The 24144-nt window shown below is 40.0% G+C and overlaps 1 protein-coding gene across 1 annotated transcript in view; it reads left to right on the forward strand.

The window, feature by feature from the left end:
- TSPAN8 (tetraspanin 8) overlaps positions 1-24144 on the forward strand; it is a 203838-nt gene that overhangs the window by 140236 nt on the left and 39458 nt on the right. The gene's annotated exons all lie outside the window — the stretch shown is intronic.

Consider the following 24144-nt stretch of genomic DNA (forward strand, 5'->3'; position numbering starts at 1 on the left):
CCAATAGGAGGAATCAGCCACTGTATATAACCATCAGAGGAGAGGACGCACACCATCTCGCTTCCTTAAAAAAAGCCGTACACTTACGGCGAAATGTACAGCACATCACAGCCACACCGCTACTATCAGTCACCAGGACAGGTATCGTGTGTATCACTAACCCAACGTTTTTTGGCGTAGCCATTCGGCACGCTATTCACTTTAATCCAAGAAGGGTATTGTGATTTTGCCCCCACCTAGTAGCTTATGTGGACAGATACCCGAGTGACTTTATGCAACGTGTTTTATTTGTGGCTTTTTATACATTTTTATATGCTTTTATAATAAATGTTATTAATCCAAGCAGCGGCCTGCAATTGGTGTTATACTGGGTCCCTGGCAGTATAAAACCAGGTGTGCAGCCCCTTGGCGGGACCACTGTGTGAATTACCCCTTGTTTAAACTAACTTCACTATGTTTTCTTGTTTTTGTTTAATTTGAGGCAAGAAACTACTCGAATCACTGAATTGGAAAATATCCTGTGGATTTCATATATCCTTATACCTTATTCCTTTAATTCATATTTTAAATACTAAACACCCTCCCCTGCCATTGAGTGATGACACATCTCAATTTCATGTGAAAGGTACATTTGCCTTTCACCTTTATCAACATCATCAAACATTACAGGAAGAATGTATAACCCTATCTAGAAATAACAGTGACACACCTACTGGTGTTTATGATATTTGCTTTTATAAAATCAGATATATTTTTTTCTGTTTCTTTTCTTGCAGTTCAACTTTATAACCTGCTAGAAGTAATTTTAAGGGAGTGCAAGGTAGTTTAGTACCCCCAAAAGTGATTGGCCCAGATTCATTAAAACACATATGTGAACCCAAAAGCTGGCAGAAAAAAAACTTGTTGCACTATTGCAATTCCATGAGTTGTGATAGAGTCACCATTATAATCAATGGTGCAACATCTCTCTCGTAACTGTTTACCTCTTGGCTCATAAAACTAATTTCAGCATCATGGAAATACCTTCAAAACATTACAGAACACACCAATTAAAACAGAAGAAAAACCTCCCACTGAGAATCCTTTTGAAAATAAAGGTGTAGCAAAGCTCAATGAACTTTGAACACAATCACCTCTTCACAGCCAGGTCCCTTGGTAACATCACAAGTGTCTATGAATCTAGGTCACTGTCATGACCCTAAATTCTTGGAGGGACATGAAACCCAATTTTTCTTTCAGGATTTAGATAGAACATACAATTTTGAACAACTTTTCATTTGCCTTCTATTATCAAATCTGCTTGGCATCCTTTGCCGAAGGAGCAGTAGTGCAGTACTAAGAGCTAGCTGAACACAACTAGTCAGCCAATTATAAGAGACAAATGCGTGTAGGCACCAATCACCAGCTAGCTCCCACTAGTGTAGGATATGAACATATTATTTTTCAACAATGGATACTAAGAGAACAAAGTACATTTAAAAAGTTAATTGAATTTAAAAGTCTTTTAAGATAACATGCTCTATCTAAATCAGGGGTGGGCAGACTATTGTAAGGCAAGGGCTACCTCTAATTTTATTCTAAGTGACATGGTCACCTAACTAAAAAACAAAAAACACCAGTCTCTGGCTGAAAATTTTATTTTTGCCTCAAATAGGACCTGCTGGCTGAAAATTGTATTTTTGCTACAAATAGGACCTGCTGGCTGAAAATTGTATTTTTGCCTCAAATAGGACCTGCTGGCTGAAAATTGTATTTTTGCTACAAATAATACAGCTCTAAAAATTATCTGGGCTCTTTAATAATAAACACAGCCGCTCTCTTTACTTACTGCGAGAGCTCTCTCTTTACGTCATGATGGGACCATTAAGCAACCTTATCTGTGTACCATGCCTGCGTATGAATAAGTAGTCTCACAATCAAGATGGCTCAAATCTAGGGCTAGCGGAGTAGTCAAGCCTGGAAAACATGGGAAACCCACAGCTCAGGTACCACGATGACAATTAACTATTCTCAGCCAATCATAGACAGACTCATTCTACAAAGTAATTTTATTGGCTGGACGCTATGTCAGGATGATTAGGGGGCAGGTCCTGTTGGCTGCTCTCCATCCGTCTACTACTAGCTAAAGACTACTGCAAATAGTTGGGACAGTGACAGCGGCAGGACCTGCAGGCTCTGTACCACCTTACATAGCAACCAGAGACTGGTATAGCAGCAACAGCACCGACCTGCACAATTTGGTGACAACAAATTCTGGGGAAAGAAAGCTGCAGCAACTAGCACAAAGTATAGCTAATATTAGTGTGTCAGATAAAGTATCAGAGAGCAGCATCAAAGCCTGGTACAGAGTAAGTAAAAGAACCTGAGGGGGAGTAACAGACCCTGGGGAAAAAAACAACACCAGACCATTCACCCAGCAGAGCCTGGTGACAAGTAACAGAGGACAGAACTAGAAAGTAGCAGCAGAATATCAGACCGAGCAGGACCGGGAACTGCCAAACCCAGGGATACCGAGCAGCATCTCAGCCTGGCGCATGAAGAGTCTGTACTATGGACTGATTGCTCTTGAGACAAAAAGTAGGAGAGTTTGGGACAGGCAGTAACCAAAGCTGGGGCAGCGAGTTCAGCTACAGCGGCGTCACAAATGCTGAAGTAAACATACCGCCGTCATAGACTCGTAGCCGATTTCAAAAGTCTGCATAAGAGAAACATTTCTCATATATCTACGGTGATGAGGCTCTTCAATCATAGGGGCCTATCTATCAAGCTCCGCACGGAGCTTGAGGGTTCGTGTTTCTGGCGAGCTTTCAGGCTCGCCAGAAACATCAGTTATAAAGCAGCGGTCTAAAGACCGCTTCTCCATAACCCTGTCCGTCTGCTCTGATGAGGCGGACAGGAATCGCCGGAATTCAACATGATCGAGTAAGATCAGGTTGATTGACACACCCTGCAGGGGGCGGCGTTGCACCAGCAGCTCACAAGAGCTGCTGGTGCAGTGCTGAATATGGAGAGAGCGTATTGCTCTCCGCATTCAGCGATGTCTGTCGGACCTGATCCACACTGTCGGATCAGGTCCGACAGACATTTCATAAATAGACCTCAAAATCTAGATGTGTGAGAAATGTTTCTCTAATTATGCAGACTTTTGAAATCTTCCAGGAGGTCACCTCAAAATTCACTCGCGGTCCACTGGTAGACTCTTGCCCACCAGAATGAGAAGCAGTCTGCCAGGAACGAACAGCAGCATCAATAGCTTGTTCTATGGCCCGGTTGCCACCTGGTAGTAGCTTCTTTCTGCCCAATTGTGCTTTTCACAGAGGAAAACTTTCCTGTAGTATATCAGTCTGATCCCGCCGACATGGTCAGTTCAGCCCCGAAATACCAGGCAATTCTCCTCTGAACAAGGAACATGACAACCCCAGACTCTTGCCCACGCCTGATCTAAATCATGCAAGTTTAATTTTGACTTTCCTATACCTTTAAAGATGCCTTACGTTTACAAGGCAGTTGTCGTTTATTGTGCATAGGAAATTGAAGAAGTTAAACGTGGAGAAAATAGGGGCTTAAAGGGACAGTAAAGTCATAATTAGACATTAATGATTTAGACAGAGCATACGATTTAAAACAACTTTCCAATTTACTTCTCTTATTTAATTTGCTTCCTTCTCTTGTTATCCTTTGCTGAAAGGTTTATCTAGGTAAGCTCAAGAGCAGCAAAGAACCTTCAACAAATGATACCAAGAGAATTAAACAAATGTGATAATAGAAGTAAACTGGAAAGTGTTTAAAAATGTTTGTTCTACTTAAATCATGAAAGAAAATGTTTGGGTTTTATGTCCCTTTAAATAAAAAACCAGTGTTAGAAAATGTTTAATATCGCCACGCCACCAGAACCATCCTCTGCTGTTTATATGCAGATTTGTGTCCAACTGTGTTAGCGCTTTCAGTTTTAAAGGGACATTGTACTAAAAAATGTTCTATCATTCATATGAAATATCATCATTTATATGTGTTGAACGTGTCTTTTACCTTGGGATTTTTTTTTTTAAAATAAATAAAAGTCGTTTAAATTTTAAGGGACATTAATCTAAATTATAATAATTAAAATGCTGCAGTGCACTTTCATTATTTAGTTTGCCTCCTGTTCCTGTAATTGAAATATAAAAAAATATATATATTTTCACACCCCATAAAGGATAGTGAGCATTCTATGGAATGTAGAACGTTGACACTCCTATATGCTACACACTGATTGGCAGATAGCGTGTTTCTATCTTTAATTGGGCGCAGCAAGAGGTTAAAAATCACAAGACATTTCAATAGTTGTGTCCTGGGCATGCAAAATATTGCATTTTTTTTTAATTTTAAAATATGTATTTTTCTTGCAGATCTATCACAATTCAAATAATTTCTGATGCATTTTCCTGATTTGTTTTTACACATTTATTATTTATCTGTTGGACAGACGTAAAAAATATATTGTAGTCAGATAGTGGTATTGAGTAGATATTTCATGTATATATTTTTATTCATTTAATTAATTGTTGTATACAAGAATTTGGGATTCTACAGTAACCTAACTTCTCAATATTTTATTTATTTTAATTAGATATACTTCTTTAAGAGGCAATCTCACATATTCTCCCAATAACTCCACAATGCTGATTCTGCCATCACTCAACTGCCTAGGAAGAACCCATGTTACTTTCATCAATATACCAATAACCCAACAGGAAAAAAATTATTTATTAACAGCAAAAACTAAAGCTATGGTTTTATTGCAAGCTCAAAACTTGTTTCTTACTGTTATCAGAAAAAGATAAAGTATAAGCATCAGATATACAGAATTTACAATATATACCTTGAACCTATACTAATACTGTACATCATTTCCTGATTTACAGTTGATTTGCTTGAAAATCACCATAGCTACTCATAAAAATATATAAACATCTTCTAAATGGGACATGAAACCCAAAGCTAAATTTAACCAACAGATCACCTAGATTACGAGTTTTGCATTAGAGGCTGTGCGGTGCTAATGAGCAGTTTTCTCTCACCGCTCACTTACCTACATCGCTGGTATTACGGGTTTTCAGAAACCCGTCGTTAAAAGACAAGAAGTGAGCGTTGAGCAAAATTTTGCTCATTACCGCACTCCAATACCAGCGCTGCTTAAGTCAGCGGTGAGCTGGTCGTACGTGCTCATGCACGATTTCCCCATAGGAATCAACGGGGAGAGCCGGCTAAAAAAAAGTCTAACACCTGCAAAAAAGCAGCATAAAACTCCTTAACGCAGCCCCATTGATTCCTATGGGGAAATAAAATGTATGTTTACACCTAACACCCTAACATGAACCAGCCAATAGGATTGAAGTTCAATCCTATTGGCTGATCCAATCAGCCAAGAATGCAAGCTCAATCCTATTGGCTGATTGAATCAGCCAATAGAATTGAACTTCAATCCAATTGGCTGATTGCATCAGCCAATAGGATTTTTTCTACCTTAATTCCGATTGGCTGCTAGAATTCTATCAGTCAATCGGAATCTAAGGGACGCCATCTTGGATGACGTCACTTAAAGGTACCTTCATTCTGTTTTAGTCGTCGGATGAAGAGGATGCTCTGCGTCGGATGTCTTGAAGATGGAGCCGCTCCGCACCGGATGGATGAAGATAGAAGATGCCGTCTGAATGAAGACTTCTGCCCATCTGGAGGACCACTTCTGCCCGTCTTGGATGAAGACTTCTGCCCGTCTGGAGGACCACTTCGCCCAGCTTGGATGAAGACTTCTCCCGGTAAGTCAATCTTCAGGGGGTTAGTGTTAGTTTTTTTTAAGGGTGTATTGGGTGGGTTTATTTTTTAGATTAGGGGTTTGGGCTTGCAAAAGAGCTAACTTCCCTTTTAAGGGCAATGCCCATCCAAATGCCCTTTTCAGGGCAATGTGGAGCTTAGTTTTTTTTAGCTAGTATTTTATTTGGGGGGTTGGTTGTGTGGGTGGTGGGTTTTACTGTTGGGGGGGTTGTTTGTATTTTTTTTACAGGTAAAAGAGCTGATTACTTTGGGGCAATGCTTTCAAATGGCCCTTTTAAGGGCTATTGGTAGTTCAGTTTAGGCTAGGGTTTTTTTTTATTTTGGGGGGCTTTTTTATTTTAATAGGGCTATTAGATTAGGTGTAATTAGTTTAAATTTCTGTAATTTGTTTATTATTTTCTGTAATTTAGTGTTTGTTTTTTGTACTTTACTAATTGAATTTAATTTATTTAATTGTATTTAATTTAATTAATTTATTTAATTATAGTGTAGTGTTAGGTGTTAGTGTAACTTAGGTTGGGTTTTATTTTACAGGTAAATTTGTATTTATTTTAGCTAGGTAGTTATTAAATAGTTAATAACTATTTAATAACTATTCTACCTAGTTTAAATAAATACAAACTTGCCTGTAAAATAAAAATAAACCCTAAGCTAGCTACAATGTAACTATTAGTTATATTGTAGCTAGCTTACGGCTAGATTTGGAGTTTGGCGGTAGCCGTGAAAACCAGCGTTAAAGGCTCCTAACGCTGGTTTTAGGCTAACTCCGGTATTTGGAGTCACTCAAAAAAGGGTCTAACGCTCACTTTTCAGCCGCGACTTTTCCATATCGCAGATCCCCTTACGTCAATTGCGTATCCTATCTTTTCAATGGGATCTTTCTAACTCCGGTATTTAGAGTCGTGTCTGAAGTGAGCGTTAGAAATCTAACGACAAAACTCCAGCCGCAGAAAAAAGTCAGTAGTTAAGAGCTTTTTGGGCTAACGCCGGTTCATAAAGCTCTTAACTACTGTACTCTAAAGTACACTAACACCCATAAACTACCTATGTACCCCTAAACCGAGGTCCCCCCACATCGCCGCCACTCGATTAAATTTTTTAACCCCTAATCTGCCGACCGCCACCTACGTTATACTTATGTACCCCTAATCTGCTGCCCCTAACACCGCCGACCCCTGTATTATATTTATTAACCACTAATCTGCCCCCCACAACGTCGCCGCCAGCTACCTACAATAATTAACCCCTAATCTGCCGACCGCAAAGCGCCGCCACCTACATTATAGCTATGTACCCCTAATCTGCTGCCCCTAACACCGCCGACCCCTATATTATATTTATTAACCCCTAATCTGCCCCCCTCAATGTCGCCTCCACCTGCCTACACTTATTAACCCCTAATCTGCCGAGCGGACCGCACCGCTACTATAATAAAGTTATTAACCCCTAATCCGCCTCACTAACCCTATAATAAATAGTATTAACCCCTAATCTGCCCTCCCTAACATCGCCAACACCTAACTTCAATTATTAACTCCTAATCTGCCGACCGGAGCTCACCGCTATTCTAATAAATGTATTAACCCCTAAAGCTAAGTCTAACCCTAACACTAACACCCCCCTAAATTAAATATAATTTTAATCTAACAAAATTAATTAACTCTTATTAAATAAATTATTCCTATTTAAAGCTAAATACTTACCTGTAAAATAAATCCTAATATAGCTACAATATAAATTATAATTATATTATAGCTATTTTAGGATTAATATTTATTTTACAGGTAACTTTGTAATTATTTTAACCAGGTACAATAGCTATTAAATAGTTAAGAACTATTTAATAGTTACCTAGTTAAAATAATTACAAAATTTCCTGTAAAATAAATCCTAACCTAAGTTACAATTAAACCTAACACTATACTATCATTAAATTAATTAAATAAAATACCTACAATTACCTACAATTAACCTAACACTACACTATCAATAAATTAATTAAATACAATTGCTACAAATAATAACTAAAGTACAAAAAATAAAAAAGAACTAAGTTACAAAAAATAAAAAAATATTTACAAACATAAGAAAAATATTACAACAATTTTAAACTAATTACACCTACTCTAAGCCCCCTAATAAAATAACAAAGCCCCCCAAAATAAAAAATGCCCTACCCTATTCTAAATTACTAAAGTTCAAAGCTCTTTTACCTTACCAGCCCTGAACAGGGCCCTTTGCGGGGCATGCCCCAAGAAGTTCAGCTCTTTTGCCTGTAAAAAAAAACATACAATACCCCCCCCCCCAACATTACAACCCACCACTCACATACCCCTAATCTAACCCAAACCCCCCTTAAATAAACCTATCACTAAGCCCCTGAAGATCATCCTACCTTGTCTTCACCTCACCAGGTATCACCGATCCGTCCTGGCTCCAAAATCTTCATCCAACCCAAGCGGGGGCTAGACATCCACTGAAGAAGTCCAGAAGAGGGTCCAAAGTATTATAATTTATATTGTAGCTATATTAGGATTTATTTTACAGGTAAGTATTTAGCTTTAAATAGGAATAATTTATTTAATAAGAGATAATTAATTTCGTTAGATGTAAATTATATTTAATTTAGGGGGGTGTTAGTGTTAGGGTTAGACTTAGAGTTGAAGCTGCGTTAAATATGCTCTACGCTCCTTTTTTGGAGCCTAACGCAGCCTTTATGTGGACTCTCAATACCAGAGTTATTTTTATGGTGCGGCCAGAAAAAAGCCAGCGTTAGCTTTTCGGGTCGTTACCGACAAAACTCCAAATCTAGCCGTTAGGGTTTATTTTACAGGTAAGTATTTAGTTTTAAATAGGAAAAATTTAGTTACTGATAGTAATTTTATTTAGATTTATTTAAATTATATTTAAGTTACTGGGTGTTAGGTTTAGGGTTAGACTTAGATTTAGGGGTTAATAACTTCAATATAGTGGCGGCGACGGGGGCAGCAGATTAGGGGTTAATAAATGTAGGTAGGTGGTGGCGATGTTAGGGCCGGCAGATTAGGGGTTAATAATATTTAACTAATGTTTGCGAGGCGGGAGTGCGGTGGTTTAGGGGTTAATATGTTTATTATAGTGACGGCAACGTTGGGGCGGCAGATTAGGGGTTAATAAGTGTAGGTATGTGGTGGCGACATTGGGGGCGGCAGATTAGGGGTTAATAAATATAATGTAGGTGTTGGCGATGTTGGGGTCAGCAGATTAGGGGTTCACACATATAATGTAGGTGGCGGCGGTTTCCGGAGCAGCAGATTAGGGGTTAAAATTTTTATTTTAGTATTTGCGATGTGGGAGGGCCTCGGTTTAGGGGTTAATAGGTGGTTTATGGGTGTTAGTGTACTTTTTAGCACTTTAGTTATGAGTTTTATGTTATGGCGTTGTACCGTAAAACTCATAACTACTGACTTTTAAATGCGTTAGGACTCTTGACGGGGTAGGGTGTGCCGCTCACTTTTTGGCCTCCCAGGACAGACTCGTAATAGCGCTATGGGAGTACCATAGAAAAATTACTTTATGAAGTTTACGTAAGTCGTTTTGCGGTAAGTGTGTGTGTGACTCTAAACCTTCAAGACTCGTAATACCAGCGGGCGTAAAAAAGCAGCGTTAGGACCTCTTAACGCTGCTTTTTTACCCTAACGCACAACTCGTAATTTAGCCGGATATTTTTTAGTTATGTATAGTGAAACAAACAAACTTTGCAATCTACATTATTTTTTTTGCCCATTTTCTTATAATTGTCCCCATAGAGGTTGGAGTGCATCCTGCAGGACACAGAACCCCAACCGTACAACATTCTAAACAATGACCCATTGCTTGATCCAATCAGGAGCACTTTTATATATGTTCCTAATTGGACACAGCAAAGGAGATAAGAAAAACATACACAAGAAACTTTTCAAGGGGTATTTCACTGGACTGCAAATCAAAACCTATGAAATACTTATAAAATATTTATTTTAAATGCATCTCTTTTGCAGTGCAGTGTTTACTTTTTGCCGCATCTAATTTAACATCCTTTTGTCCATGGTATATCATAGCTTTGTGCACAGCTTTTATCCATTTTAAAGTTTTTATGATTGTTTAGTTCTCTTAGTTTAATAAAAAGTTTAAACTGAAGTTCCAATCAGACTTTTACACTTTGAGACATGCTTAAAGTTTATGAAAGTGTTAACTGCATATCTTGGTTTGTTATTAATGGTTAAAGTGATGGTAAATTTCATACTTTAAGAATGTTGCAATGAAAAATATATTAGTGTACAAGCAAGATTGTATATTTATTATTTTATATATCTTAGAATAAAAGATTTGTAATCCTACTTGGTATCTTTAATTCCTCCGCCCCTCCATTTCCTGTGGGTTGGGCTGTGACATAGAGAGAAGCCCCACCCACTCTCTACATAGGCTTCCTAAGGGCTTTCAAAGGGCGTGACTTCAAGAATGTTATATGACACACACACTGATTGGATGTGATTGGAATTATCATAAAAAAGAGTTAATCTCGTTGGGCCAGCATAACATTGCAATAGAAGCATTACTATAGGAACAGATTTAACCCTTTTCTCCGATAGATTAAAAAAAAAGAAGAAGGTATTAACATACACTTTTTTATTCAATTGATTGGCATGTCATAGAAAAATATAAGTAAACAAAAATGTGTTTTCTTTTTGTGCTTTTCAGCAGGAAGGGAAATTATCATTGTACATTGCCCTGTAGTAGCCAACATTACATATACTGGGCTCCATTTATTCAAAACCTGGAAGACAACATTCGCTCCCAGGAACCTGTCCACCTGGCTTTGCATTTAAAAGTTTACAAGCAAGGATGGCCTCGCTTTACCTAATCTTATTTCATATTACAACGCTGCTAGACTTTCACATATATTTAGATGGAATGACTCTGAACGACAACTGGGCTGGTCTCTTGTTTAGTCGTCACTATTACCCCTAGTTTAAGTCTCTCTGACTTCCTTTTGATCCCTAATCACCATAGACAGGACTTAGAAAGAATACACCCAATATTCAAAAATGCACTACTGTTTTGGGACCAGATAAGACATAATCCAGCCATCTCTCCTCACCCATCGCCTATACTCACTATTTCTAGTGCGCTTTTCTGTCTTCCTGACTCCCACCCTGATTTATGGCCCCTACAACAGACCCTATGGGTGACAGACTTTTATGATAATGGCACGTGGCTTTCCCATCCGGCTCTATGCGTCAAATTCCAACTCCCCCCTAGACTTAATTTTGAAGCATATCACTTAAGCACGCGTCTATGCACATGGGGCTACCCTAAACGATCGCTAAGACCTCTGACAATCTGGGTGATGGCCTGGCAAAGGGCTCACAAGGTTAAACATCTTCTTTCATTTCATTATAATCTTCTCATCAACTCACACATCTCTCACAAAATACCACAACACCAAGCCTGGGAAAGAGATATTGGTTTTACCACTACCCTAGATATTTGGCATACTAGGATTATTATTATTATTATTAGTATTATTATTATCGGTTATTTCTCCAACATTGGTGTGTCCGGTCCACGGCGTCATCCTTACTTGTGGGATATCTCTTCCACAACAGGAAATGGCAAAGAGTCCCAGCAAAGCTGGCCATATAGTCCCTCCTAGGCTCCGCCCACCCCAGTCATTCTCTTTGCCGTTGCACAGGCAACATCTCCACGGAGATGAATAAGAGTTTTTTGGTGATTAAATGTAGTTTTTATTCTTCTATCAAGTGTTTGTTATTTTAAAATAGTGCTGGTATGTACTATTTACTCTGAAACAGAAAAGGATGAAGATTTCTGTTTGTGAGAGGAAGATGATTTTAGCAGACAGTAACTAAAATCGATTGCTGTTTCCACATAGGACTGTTGAGATGAAGTAACTTCAGTTGGGGGAAACAGTTAGCAGACTTTTCTGCTTAAGGTATGACTAGCCATATTTCTAACAAGACCATGTAATGCTGGAAGGCTGTCATTTCCCCTCATGGGGACCGGTAAGCCATTTTCTTAGTCAAACAAACAGAATAAAGGGCTTAATATGGGCTAAAAAACTGGTAGACATTTTTATGGGCTAAATCGATTGCTTTATTTGGGCATTTTATTCATATTTATGCTGACAATTTGCATTTATAAACTTGGGGAACGTTTATTTAAACGGCAGGCACTATGTTAGACACCTTTTCCAGTCAGGGGGCCTTCCTAGTTGTAGACTGAGCCTCATTTTCGCGCCATTACTGCGCAGTTGTTTTTTGAGAGCAGGGCATGCAGATGCATGTGTGAGGATCTGAAATTTGCTGGAAAAGCTTCTAGAAGGCGTCAATTGGTATCGTATTCCCCTCTGGGCTTGGTTAGGTCTCAGCAAAGGCTATAGCTGGGACTGTATAGGGGTTAAATTTGTAAACGGCTCCGGTTCCATTATTTTAAGGGTTAAAGCTCTGAAATTTGGTGTGCAATACTCTTAATGCTTTAAAACACTGTGGTGAAATTTTGGTAATTTTTGAACAATTCCTTCATACTTTTTCACATATTCAGTAATAAAGTGTTTTCTATTTAAAATTTAACGAGACAGTAACGGTTTTGTTTTTAAAACGTTTTTTGTGCTTTATTGACAAGTTTAAGCCTGTTTAACATGTCTGTGCCTTCGGATAAGCTATGTTCTATATGTATGAAAGCCAATGTGTCTCCCCATTTAAATTTATGTGATAATTGTGCCATAGCGTCCAAACAAAGTAAGGACAGTACTGCCACAGATAATGAAATTGCCCAAGATGATTCCTCAGATGAGGGGAGTAAACATGATACTACATCATCTCCTATTGTGTCTACACCAGTTTTGCCCACACAGGAGGCCCCTAGTACATCTAGCGCGCCAATGCTTATTACCATGCAACAATTAACGGCTGTAATGGATAACTCCATAGCAAATATTTTATCCAAAATGCCTACTTATCAGAGAAAGCGCGATTGCTCTGTTTTAAACACTGAAGAGCAGGAGGGCGCTGATGATAATTGTTCTGTCATACCCTCACACCAATCTGAAGGGGCCATGAGGGAGGTTTTGTCAGATGGGGAAATTTCAGATTCAGGAAAAATTTCTCAACAAGCTGAAACTGATGTTGTGACATTTAAATTTAAATTAGAACATCTCCGCGCACTGCTTAAGGAGGTGTTATCTACTCTGGATGATTGTGACAACTTGGTCATTCCAGAGAAATTATGCAAGATGGACAAGTTCCTAGAGGTTCCGGTGCACCCCGACGCTTTTCCTATACCCAAGCGGGTGGCGGACATAGTAAATAAGGAGTGGGAAAAGCCCGGCATACCTTTTGTTCCCCCCCCCTATATTTAAGAAATTATTTCCTATGGTCGACCCCAGAAAGGACTTATGGCAGACAGTCCCTAAGGTCGAGGGGGCAGTTTCTACTCTAAACAAACGCACTACTATTCCTATCGAAGATAGTTGTGCTTTCAAAGATCCTATGGATAAAAAATTGGAGGGTTTGCTTAAAAAGATTTTTGTACAGCAAGGTTACCTTCTACAACCCATTTCGTGCATTGTTCCTGTCACTACAGCAGCGTGGTTCTGGTTCGAGGAACTAGAAAACTCGCTTAGTAGAGAGACTCCATATGAGGAGGTTATGGACAGAGTTCACGCACTTAAGTTGGCTAACTCTTTTATTTTAGATGCCGCTTTGCAATTAGCTAGATTAGCGGCGAAAAATTCATGGTTTGCTATCGTGGCGCGCAGAGCGCTTTGGCTAAAGTCTTGGTCAGCGGATGTGTCCTCCAAGACAAAATTGCTTAACATCCCTTTCAAAGGTAAAACTCTATTTGGACCAGAATTGAAAGAGATTATTTCAGACATCACTGGGGGAAAGGGCCACGCCCTTCCACAAGATAGGCCTTTCAAGGCCAAAAATAAGTCTAATTTTCGTTCCTTTCGCAATTTCAGGAACGGACCGGCCTCTAATTCTGCAACCTCTAAGCAAGAGGGTAATGCCTCACAAGCCAAACCAGCCTGGAAACCGATGCAAGGCTGGAACAAGGGTAAGCAGGCCAAGAAGCCTGCCGCTGCTAACAAAACAGCATGAAGGAGTAGCCCCCGATCCGGGACCGGATCTAGTGGGGGGCAGACTCTCTCTCTTTGCTCAGGCTTGGGCAAGAGATGTTCAGGATCCCTGGGCGCTAGAAATAGTTTCTCAGGGTTATCTCCTGGAATTCAGGGAACTACCCCCAAGGGGAAGGTTCCACATGTCTCACTTATCCTTAAACCAAATAAAGAGACAGGCGTTCTTACATTAAGTAGAAGACCTGTAAAAAGATGGGAGTGATACACCCAGTTCCAATAAAGGAACAAGGAATGGGATTTTATTCCAATCTGTTCGTAGTTCCCAAAAAAGAGGGAACTTTCAGACCAATTTTGGATTTGAAGATACTAAACAAATTTCTCAGGGTACCATCGTTCAAGATGGAAACCATTCGAACGATTCTACCCACTATCCAGGAAAGTCAATTTATGACTACCGTGGATCTAAAGGATGCGCACCTACATATTCCTATCCACAAAGAACATCATCAGTTCCTAAGGTTCGCTTTTCTGGACAAGCATTACCAGTTTGTGGCCCTCCCATTCGGGTTAGCCACTGCTCCAAGGATTTTCACAAAGGTACTAGGGTCCCTTCTAGCGGTTCTAAGACCGAGGGGCATTGCAGTAGTACCTTACTTGGACGACATTCTAATACAAGAGTCGTCTCTGTCAAAAGCAAAGGCTCATACAGACATCGTTCTGGCCTTTCTCAGATCACACAGATGGAAGGTGAACATAGAAAAAAGTTCTCTGTCTCCGTCGACAAGAGTTCCCTTCTTGGGAACAATAATAGATTCCTTAGAAATGAGGATTTTTCTGACAGAGGTCAGAAAGTCAAAACTTCTAAGCACTTGTCAAGTTCTTCATTCTGTTCCTCGTTCTTCCATAGCGCAGTGCATGGAAGTAGTAGGGTTGATGGTTGCAGCAATGGACATAGTTCCTTTTGCATGAATTCATTTAAGACCATTACAACTGTGCATGCTCAAACAGTGGAATGGGGACTATACAGACTTGTCTCCAATGATTCAAGTAGATCAGAAAACCAGAGATTCACTCCGTTGGTGGCTGACCCTGGACCATCTGTCCCAGGGAATGAGCTTCCGCAGACCAGCTGGGGCGCGGTCTGGGAATCCCTGAAAGCTCAGGGTCTATGGTCTCGGGAAGAGTCTCTTCTCCCGATAAACATTCTGGAACTAAGAGCGATATTCAATGCTCTCAGGGCTTGGCCTCAACTAGCAAAGGCCAGATTCATAAGGTTCCAATCAGACAACATGACGACCGTTGCGTATATCAATCATCAGGGGGGAACAAGGAGTTCCCTGGCGATGAAAGAAGTGACCAAAATAATTCAATGGGCGGAGGATCACTCCTGCCACCTGTCTTCGATCCACATCCCAGGTGTGGAAACCTGGGAGGCGGATTTTCTGAGTCGTCAGACATTCCATCCGGGGGAGTGGGAACTCCATCCGGAGATCTTTGCCCAAATAACTCAATTATGGGGCATTCCAGACATGGATCTGATGGCGTCTCGTCAGAACTTCAAGGTTCCTTGCTACGGGTCCAGATCCAGGGATCCCAAGGCGACTCTAGTAGATGCACTAGTAGCACCTTGGACCTTCAACCTAGCTTATGTATTTCCACTGTTTCCTCTCATTCCCAGGCTTGTAGCCAGGATCAATCAGGAGAGGGCCTCGGTAATCTTGATAGCTCCTGCGTGGCCACGCAGGACTTGGTATGCAGACCTGGTGAATATGTCATCGGTTCCACCATGGAAGCTACCTTTGAGACAGGACCTTCTTGTTCAGGGTCCATTCGAACATCCAAATCTGGTCTCCCTCCAGCTGACGGCTTGGAGATTGAACGCTTGATTCTATCGATGCGTGGGTTTTCAGATTCTGTGATAGATACTCTGGTTCAGGCCAGAAAACCGGTAACTAGAAAGATTTACCATAAAATATGGAAAAGATATATCTGTTGGTGTGAATCCAAAGGATTCCCATGGAATAAGATAAAAATTCCTAAGATTCTCTCCTTTCTACAAGAAGGTTTGGAGAAAGGATTATCTGCAAGTTCTCTAAAAGGACAGATCTCTGCTTTATCTGTCTTACTACACAAAAGACTGGCAGCTGTGCCAGATGTTCAAGCATTTGTTCAGGCTCTGGTTAGGATCAAGCCTGTTTACAGACCTTTGACTCCTCCCTGGAGTCTAAATCTAGTTCTTTCAGTTCTTCAAGGGGTTCCGTTTGAACCTTTACATTCCATAGATATTAAGTTACTATCTTGGAAAGTTTTGTTTTTGGTTGCAATTTCTTCTGCTAGAAGAGTTTCAGAGTTATCTGCTCTGCAGTGTTCTCCGCCCTATCTGGTGTTCCATGCAGATAAGGTGGTTTTGCGTACTAAGCCTGGTTTTCTTCCTAAGGTTGTTTCTAACAAAAATATTAACCAGGAGATAGTTGTACCTTCTTTATGTCCGAATCCAGTTTCAAAGAAGGAACGTTTGTTACACAATTTGGACGTAGTCCGTGCTCTAAAATTCTATTTAGAGGCTACAAAAGATTTCAGACAAACATCTTCCTTGTTTGTTGTTTATTCTGGTAAAAGGAGAGGTCAAAAAGCGACTTCTACCTCTCTTTCCTTTTGGCTTAAAAGCATCATCCGATTGGCTTATGAGACTGCCGGACGGCAGCCTCCTGAAAAAAATCACAGCTCACTCCACTAGGGCTGTGGCTTCCACATGGGCCTTCAAGAACGAGGCTTCTGTTGACCAGATATGTAAGGCAGCGACTTGGTCTTCACTGCACACTTTTGCCAAATTTTACAAATTTGATACTTTTGCTTCTTCGGAGGCTATTTTTGGGAGAAAGGTTTTGCAAGCCGTGGTGCCTTCCGTTTAGGTAACCTGATTTGCTCCCTCCCTTCATCCGTGTCCTAAAGCTTTGGTATTGGTTCCCACAAGTAAGGATGACGCCGTGGACAGGACACACCAATGTTGGAGAAAACAGAATTTATGCTTACCTGATAAATTACTTTCTCCAACGGTGTGTCCGGTCCACGGCCCGCCCTGGTTTTTTAATCAGGTCTGATGAATTATTTTCTCTAACTACAGTCACCACGGTACCATATGGTTTCTCCTATATATTTCCTCCTGTCCGTCGGTCGAATGACTGGGGTGGGCGGAGCCTAGGAGGGACTATATGGCCAGCTTTGCTGGGACTCTTTGCCATTTCCTGTTGGGGAAGAGATATCCCACAAGTAAGGATGACGCCGTGGACCGGACACACCGTTGGAGAAAGTAATTTATCAGGTAAGCATAAATTCTGTTTTGTAGAGCACCAACAGATTCCGCAGCGCTGTAAACAGAGGGTAGTACAACAAAACAATTAATGGGATCAAATGGGTAGAGGGCCCTGCCAAGAGTTGCACTGTTGTAATCAGCTCTTAAGAAGGTGATCTACAAACAGCTGGACTTAAGGGGGTTCAGGGGATAGCAATGGAGGAGTGGAACTGGTATAAAGTAAGGTTAGCATAGGTTGTATGCATCTCTGAACAGTACAGTCTTTAGGGAGCGCTTGAAGCTTTCAAAACTAGGTGAGAGTCTTGTGGGGCGAGGCAGAGAGTTCCACAAGATGGGAGCCAGTCTGGAGAAGTCTTGTAGACGGGAGTGCGATGAGGTAACCAGAGAGGAGGAGAGTAGAAGATCATGAGCAGAGCAAAGGGGACGGGAGGGAGAGTATCTGGAGACAAGGTCTGAGATATAGGGGGGAGCAGTGCAGTTGAGGGCTTTGTATGGCAGAGTGAGAATTTTGTGTTTGATCCTAGAGGCAAGAGGTGCAGCCAGTGAAGGGATTGGCAGAGAGGAGCAGCAGATGAAGAGCGACGTGTAAGGAAGATGAGTCTGGCAGAGGCATTCATTAAGGATTGTAAAGGAGCTAGGTGGCAGGTGGGGAGACCAGAGAGGACAGAGTTGCAGTAATCAAGGTGGGAAAGAATGAGAGAGTGGATTAAAATCTTAGTTGTGTCTTGTCTAAGGAAGTGTCTAATTTTGGAGATGTTTTTAAGGTAGAAGTGGCAGGCTTTAGCCAAGGACTGAATGTGAGGAGTGAAGGAAAGATCTGAGTCAAATGTGACCCAGAGACATCGGGCATGCGGGGTAGGGGTAATGATGGAGTTGTCGACAGTTATAGAGATATTGGGGGTGGAGATTTTGGAAGAAGGGGGGAAAATGAGGAGTTCAGTTTTGGAGAGATTTAGCTTGAGGTAGTGAGAGAACAACCAGGAAGAGATGTGAGAAAGACAGTTAGTGACACGGGTTAGCAAATAGCAAGGAAGGAGATAGGTCTGGTGCAGAGAAGTTGATTTGGGTGTCATCGGCATACAAATGATATTGGAAACCGTGGGACTTAATTAGGGAACCTAGTGATGACGTATAGATTGAGAAGAGTGTGACCAATGCATGTTTCATCGATGAGGGAAATGTTCCAGTGCTGAGGGAGAGGTTGAAAATGTGTGTTAGTATAGGGGTAAGGGTAGCAGAGAGGGAGGGGAGTAGCTGCTTGGGGATAGGGTCAAGGGGACCGGTAGTGAGGTGAGAGCGCAGTATAAGTGCCGAAACTTCTTCCTCAGTAACAGGGGAGAATGAACTAAGTTTCAGGTTATGAGGGTTGTGGTTGAGTGAGAGCATTTGAGGCGGGGAGAGAATGGAATTAGGATTATGTTAACCAAAAAACAACTCCATTGCGCCAATCTGTGGGAACTTCATTACAAGGTCCTAGTTAGGTGTCATCTGGTACCAATGGTACTACATAAGATTTTCCCCACACAATCCCCCGAATGCTGGAGGAATTGCAAAGCTTGTGGTACAATACTACTCATTCGGTGGTCCTGCCCGGCAATTCAGCCACTGTGGAGGGAAATATACACACTCCTACACTCACTTGGAATAACCCCACCATATACCCCAGAGGTATCCCTTTTGCACATGCAGATGCCCAATCTTAATCATCCCAATGAAGCTCTTACAATCTACATTTTTATGGCCACAAAACTAGTTTTAGCCAGAACTTGGAAGGAGGAGAGACCGCCACTCCTCGCACAGGTAATTCCCATAGTACACTACATTGGACAAATGGAACAGTACTCTTATAAAGTCTTAGATATGATTGATTCCTTCCATGAGATCGGGTCTCCTTGGCTCTCAAAATTCCCAAACTGGGACTCCACCCCCACCCTTACACCTCATTCTTAAACACTCCCCTAAATTTTTTATTTTTTTCCCCTCTCCCTTATCTTTCCCTCTTCCATTTCGTGGAAAATTTCCCCTTTTTTCTTTTTTACTTCTCAGGTCCCAAGAGAAAACCACTCATACTTTTACCCGCAATAGATATAACTATCAGATATACCTTCTTCTTAGATTTCTCCCGTAAATGAGACCCTACTTCCAACACCATTTTGTACATTACTTTTTCCGGTACAATAGAACCCACAACTCCTCCAACCTTTTATATACTTCTGTATTATAAATTGCATTACGTCTTTACCTGTGTATGAATATATCTTATAACGTATGATAGTGATGTCTTATTTTCTTAATGTCAGTCTCAATAAAAAAAATTATTTTTTAAAAAAAAGTGTACAAGCCATTGCTTTTGCAATGCCGTCCCCTGCTGGTGCAGCCAATCAGATTGGCATAATTTAAATTCCACCTCCTAGTGACAGAGAGGCCAAGTACCTGTGGTCTTGAAACTATAGCTACTTATCTAGCATCACGTGAACCTGAAATGCTGTGGCCCGAAGGTGCATTTGCAGCTTACTAAATTGGCCAAATTAAGAGAGACATTTAAGCATAGGGCTGGAAATGATGTTTTATGGTTGCTAAAATTATGAGACCCTTATTTTATTAAAAAAGATGTAAAACCTGATTACATTAGTATCTACTGCATAAGGCCCTAATAAGTAAACTGAAGAAGCAGCAAGTTATATCTGTGAGAATAAATAACCCAGGTATGTGATGACATCTAAATTTAGAAGAGATTTATTTATTTTTTTAAATCATAAATTTGTTCAATCTTATATAATTTTTTTTTAATTTCATGGCTGTTCATTAGATGTATTCAATTGTTTTCTTTTGCGGAGGAGGATTTTGTTTGTGAAACTATTTTTTATCATGTCAAGTTGGATTCTAATAGCTGACAAAAAAATCTTTAATGGAAACTAAAATCAAACATCATTTCATGATTTTGCACAAGCGTTAAAACTCAACGAGCGCAAAAAGCCAATCTTGGAATATCACTCCCTATATAGACTTTTTTTTTCAGTGTAGTCTGGGGACATCTTGTAAGCTTTAATCAAGATGTTCCAAGGAAATAAAATGGTAATTGGTCAGGTTTCTCTTACTTGAGATAAAGCACCATAGCAAATTGTTTAGATCATTCCTTTATAAAATATATGTTCTTTTTTAGTCATACTAACTCTCTTTAAGTGGTGAAGCCAACCAGTTATTAACATCTACTAATACATCATTCCTCAGATTTAAGAATATGCTTAAAGTGAATGTAAACTTTAATGAATTAAAGACCAATATCAAACAATACTCTAAAAACAGGGGCATTTTAATTCATTAAAGTTTATTTTTTTAAATACTTACCTTTGTGTTATGGTAAACATAATGCCGATCCTCCGCCCGCAGCTCCTGCTGTAGTTAGCAGAAGAATAACGAATCCGGCTTTCTCCAATCGTTGTGTGCCCCCTTTGGCGTCCAGCTCGTGGGGCACTGCAGCGATTGGAGGAAGCCAGATTAATCATCCATATGCTAATGAAAGCAGCAGATGTAGTGGAAGATCAGCGTTATGTTTTCCATAACGCAATCATAAGTATTTTTAAAAATAAGCATCTTTGTAAACTTTAATTAATTAAAGTACCCCTGTTTTTAAGAATATTGTTTGATACTGGCCTTTAAAACAAAGTTTACATTTACTTTAAAGGAGCTTAAAAGTCAGATTTTTCTTTTTACTTTTTCATTAATGCATATTATTTAAACAAAAATGCCTGATGTCATTTTTTTTTTTTTAAAGGGAATTTCAGATTCATTTTGTTTATATATGAGATTTTCTTATTTCAATATGCAGTATGCATTAGAGAAATATAAACTACCTATAGAGTCCCTACAGGTAGTTTTAAGCAGGGACGGGGACCAAAAATAGGCCCAGGCATTCTAATAGAGTATCTCTCTACCCCTTTTGTTATTATTGTGGGAGAGGGGGTGTTCTGTCGAGATGGGTAAGGGGTTAATAAAATGTGTATCAAACACCACATAAATACATAAAATACCTGAAAATAAGAAAAATCATATATATTCATATTTAATATGTTTTACTGTGTATGTGTTGTAAATATTTTACATTCCAATGTTCTTTACATATGTTCTTATGTATTTCTAAATATATCTGTATATATCTATACCTGTGTATATTCATATAGATATATAGGTATAGATATATATTTTACAAAAAACATCATATATATATATATATATATATACCAAATTTATCCTATGTAAAGTTTATTAGCGCCGTAGGTTGAATGCCGTGTTGGGTTAGCGTGCAAGCAATAGGTGTTATTTTAAGTTGCGCTCTCCCTTGAAGTCAATGGCATCTATTTATCAAGCTGTCAACTTACCTGCATTCGACGGCACCAATACGCTTGCCTAAGATCACCTAACATCGCTGCCACGGACCTGAATACGTTCTCAAAAATTATCAAAAAAGCTGTCAAAAAGCCGCGCACCAAGTACGGTGCGATGAGCAGCGGACTGTTGTTAACTAACATCGATCTCGCTGTTCTTCGGCTTTTTCCCTGCTTTATTGGTACCCTGTCACTAAACACCCACACTATACTATACTGTTTACCCCCTATACCGCCGCTCCCGGAGCCCACCACAACTAAATAAACTTATTAACCCATAAACCGCCACTCCCGTAGCCCACCGCAACTCTAATAAATGTATTAACCCCTAAACCGCCGCTCCCGGACCCCGCCGCAACTAAATAAAGTGATTAACCCCTAAACCGCCGCTCCCGGAGCCCACCGCCACCTACATTATGCTTATTAACCCCTAATCTGCCGCCCCCTACACTGCCACCACCTACATTATATTTATTAACCCCTAATCTACCCCTCTACACCGCTGCCACCTACCTACATTTATTAACCCCTAAACCTAAGTCTAACCCTAACACCCCCTAACTTAAATATAATTTAAATAAATCTAAATAAATCTAAATAAATATTCCTAGCATTAAATAAATTATACCTATTTAAAACTAAATACTTACCTATATAATATAACATTGTAGCTATCTTAGGGTTTATTTTTATTTTACAGGCAAGTTTGTATTTATTTTAACTAGGTACAATAGTTACTTAATAGTTATTAACTATTTAATAACTACCTAGTTAAAATAAATACAAAGTTACCTGTAAAATAAAAATAAATATTGTAGCTATCTTAGGATTTATTTTTATTTTACAGGCAACTTTCAATTTATTTTAACTAGGTACAATAGCTATTAAATAGTTATTAACTATTTAATAGCTACCTAGATAAAATAAAGAGAAATTTACCTGTAAAATAAAACCTAACCTACAATTACACCTAACACTGCACTATAATTAAATTAATTCCCTAAATTAACTACAATTAAATACAATTAAATACAATTATCTAAAGTACAAAAAAAACAAACACTAAATTACAGAAAATAATAAATAAATTACAAGATTTTTAAACTAATTACACCTAATCTAATCCCCCTAACAAAATAAAAAAGCCTCCCCAAAATAAAAAAAAAGCCCTACCCTACACTAAATTACAAATAGCCCTTAAAAGGGCCGCTTGCGGGGCATTGCCCCAAAGTAATCAGCTCTTTTACCTGTAAAAAAAAATACAACCCCCCCCCAACATTAAAACCTACCACCCACACACCCAACCCTACTCTATAACCCACCCAACCCCCCCTTAAAAAAAACTAACACTAACCCCTTGAAGATCACTCTACCGTGAGATGTCTTCACCCAACCAGGCCAAAGTCCTCAATGAAGCCGAGCGAAGTGGTCTTCCAGACGGGCAGAAGTCTTCATCCAAACTGGGCAGAAGAGGTCCTCCAGACGGGCAGAAGTCTTCATCCAGACGGCATCTTCTATCTTCATCCATCCGGCGCGGAGCGGGTCCATCTTCAAAATTCTCACTCTGACATACAAAGCCCTCAACTGCACTGTTCCCCCCCTATATCTCAGACCTTGTCTCCAGATACTCTCCCTCCCGTCCCCTTCGCTCTGCTTACGACCTCCTACTCTCATCCTCTCTTGTCACCTCATCACACTCCCGTTTACAGGACTTCTCCAGACTGGCTCCCATCTTGTGGATCTCTCTGCCTCGCTCTCCAAGACTCTCCTCTAGTTTTAAAAGCTTCAAGTGCTCCCTAAAGACTCTACTGTTCAGGGATGCATACAACCTATGCTAACCTTTCTTTATACCAGTTCCTCTCCTCCATTGCTATCCCCTGAACCCCCCTAGCATGTAAGCTTAAGAGTCCAGCTGTTTGTTGATCACCTTCTCAAGAACTGACGACAACAGTGCAACTCTTGGCAGGGCCCTCTACCAATTTGATCCCTATAACTGTTTTTTTGTACTCCGCCTTTGTTAATAGCGCTGCGGAATTTGTTGGCGCTCTACAAATAACCGATAATAATAATAATAATAATAACAGTGCAATTAAACTAAACACCATGATTTAACACTAGGTACCCTCCTCCTATCACGGTCGATGTATGTGAAGGCGGTTGTTTGAAAACCAATCCGATGGTGAAAGTGGTTGTTAATGACAATAGGCCCGCCCGCATTGGGCGCGCCTAACAAAAAACTCATACGAGAAAGAATACACATTATGTCCGTAGAAAAAAATCAGTCTCTAATGGCAATCTAAAATAACTAAAATAAATGGAATCGCTGGGAGACAGCTGGGGGACTAATGTTAAATAGCTCTTAAGACTCAAAGTATTATGTTTACATTACATTCGGTCATGGGCCAATGACAACAGCCGTGAGCTTCCAATGGGCTGGGCTTATCACTATATATCACCCGACAACCCTCTCAGTTGTTGAATGTACCTGGTCTAATAAAAAGAACTAAACTTTGAAC

Source organism: Bombina bombina, chromosome 6 (assembly GCF_027579735.1).
Source record: "Bombina bombina isolate aBomBom1 chromosome 6, aBomBom1.pri, whole genome shotgun sequence".
Classification (NCBI taxonomy): Eukaryota; Metazoa; Chordata; class Amphibia; order Anura; family Bombinatoridae; genus Bombina; species Bombina bombina.